This window comes from Aplysia californica, unplaced genomic scaffold (genome assembly GCF_000002075.1).
Source record: "Aplysia californica isolate F4 #8 unplaced genomic scaffold, AplCal3.0 scaffold00453, whole genome shotgun sequence".
NCBI lineage: Eukaryota > Metazoa > Mollusca > Gastropoda > Aplysiida > Aplysiidae > Aplysia > Aplysia californica.
The window spans coordinates 472,325-475,246 of record NW_004797723.1 but is presented as its reverse complement, the minus strand read 5'-3'; positions in this window follow the sequence as shown (position 1 = coordinate 475,246).

Genomic DNA, 2,922 nt, shown 5'->3' with positions numbered 1-2,922 from the left:
AGACAGACAGACAGACAGACAGACAGACAGACAGACAGACAGACAGACAGACAGATCACGCCTTTTTACGGGACCACCTCAGAGTGGGATACAGGTATCAAAGCAGAAAAACGGAGATATCTTGATTTTGGTCACCATCTCCACAGAGAACAACAACAACAACAACAACAACAACAACAACAACAACAACAACAAAATCATCATCATCATCATCATCATCATCATCATCATCATCATCATTATTATTATCAATAGCATTTGTGTAGTGCAAATTCCGGCTCAACAGCAAGCTCTGTGCGCTTTATAATAATTTCTACTTGATGGTATTCTGAAACTATCTCAACTTCCTGGGAAGCATACAGCGCAAACTGCTATTTTATAGGCGCTAAAACACTAACAAACTGACAAAAATCCTTATTGCCTTCAGCTGAATAACCATTCCTACCTGGGTGAAGTGAGGAAAATTTGTGTAAATTCCAAGGACACAGTGTAGGGTTCTTGAAGAAATCTGAACCTATGGTACGACCTTATACTTTGGAAGTCCGAGAGTCGAATAACCACTTTCCCAATCTGGATACCCGGTATATTTTTATAGTAGCTCCCATTTCGCATGTGTTGTAAGAGAACGTCTCTGTTACTAAGATGATGATGTTGTTCTTGTTTTTTCTTCTCTTTTTCTTGCTATTCGTTTTTGATAAAGGTCGAACAGGGTGAGAAATTGAGCATTTTCAATACGATATCAAAAATGGTGATGAGATGTTGATGATGATGATGATGATGATGATGATGATGATGATGATGATGATGATGATGATGATGATGATGATGATGATGATGATGATGAAGAAGCGAAACGTTGAGCTGTCTCTATTAAACAAATTTTAAACATTTCATAATTTCATATTATTCTGTCTGCAAATTAATCAACACTCTCCCTCCTACTGTGCTTTCTTAACAAGGATGATGACGATGATCATAGAACATTCTTGAAACCATCAAAGAAAAACGAGACAAGGACAAAGATTTTCAACTTTACTTTTTATTATCAAATAGTGTCGTTTTAAGCTTATGTTACAAAAGTCATGTCCTATTAACATACGTAAGGTCTTTTCATACTACAAGCAAAACAGGCATTTCGTTCTTGTTGTATGGTGAAGGTGATCTGAAGAATAAATGTAATAAATTAATCAAAATAACTAATGATTGCTAGAAATCAAGCAACTCACTCTATAAATACCACTCATAAAACTGAAGAATCGGTTCATTAAAAAATACGCTTTCAGGGTGGCTTTAACAGCCAATGTAAAAGAAGTAATGGGAATTTGATTTATTTATGTATTACACAGTATTTACAGGCAGGGTGATGTTCTTAGAAGCATAAAAATGTAAGGCCTTGTGTAATAGCAGTTTATTCAGATCTAACCTACCACTCTGTGTTTGATTAGATATGAACTAGAGAAAATTGTTTTAAGTCATTAAGGTAAAGCAGTTAGACAATGATGCTGAGTAGGCTTGGTGCTGTCAAACGTTTAGGTGTACGTTACGTAAAAGTTTGGGGTTGTTTTACCATAGACTTACACAAAATACTCAAATAAACACTTATAGTCAGATGTATACACTCAGATATGCATATACAAGCATATATGCCCTCAAATTAAGCGCGCGCACGCACACACACACACACACACACACACACACACACACACACATACACACACACATATATATACACACACACACGAACACACACACACAAACTGACAATTCTCTGTACACAGATAAACACACACATACACATACGCAATCACACACACGCACACAGCACTGTAAGCATACTGTTATAATTGCAGCCGAAGCACGGAGTGCTACCCTCCAATACATTCCTATTTTAATTTACACAAAGTTGGTTCAGTTACATAAATGCATTCCTTTTATAGGAGAACAGTCATCCTCGTTCGCAGTCATCGCTTCATTCAAAGAACAAAAACGACCAAGAGGTAGTTTTTCTTTAGAAACAAAAATTAAATATTTTAAAATGTTAAAAAAAAATACATTAGCAAAGCAAATTTCGAAAATCCTTTCGCAACGATACGTCCACAATAAAACGCTTAGAACTTACACCCACCTCTCTCTCTCTCTCTCTCTCTCACACACACACACACACACACACACACTCACATACACACGCCTACACAAAGTCGTTGAGAATCCGCATTTTGAAGGAACCCTTCCAACTTTCGTCTTTAATGTAGTAAACCCCATCAAAAAGATGGTTTTCAACATCAGACGTACTGTATGTCCTATCGTAAAACTGCAGTTGTCACTAGCCCATGAAAGATCAACAGATCCAGCCAAGAACTGAAATGTCCTGAGCTTGGACCTATTGCTTACTTTCTGACCGACTGACTTACTATGGGTCAAGCTTGGAGTCAAATTCAGACAAAGATTAATCAGAAAGAGCCATTCTATAGCAGGAAATACGCATTCACATTCACTCGACTCGTGAGTCAATCATCACACATATTATAATATATGTATCAGTATTCATCGAAGACCCCTGAACATAGTGGTGAAAGACCTCGTAGGTACGTGCTATACAAAAAAAGGGGTTGACAAAATTAGTTGTATCAATAGAACAATGATGAATACAACCAAAAACACACTATTGTTCGGTTAGGAAACTCGTTCGAGAATAATAAGCTAAAGGCAATGAAATCTATCTCTGGTAGTCAAATAAGGAGAAAGCATAATATTATTAGCATCACTAAACAGGATGGTCCAAGTGCAAGCGAACGGTCAAAATACCTCATTAACGATCGTAATCAGACATAATAATTATGGTTACAAAGAACAAAAACAGCGTCGAGTATTACTATTGCATTGGACTAAAAGATTGTCTTGAAATCCTCCTCCACTCTACAC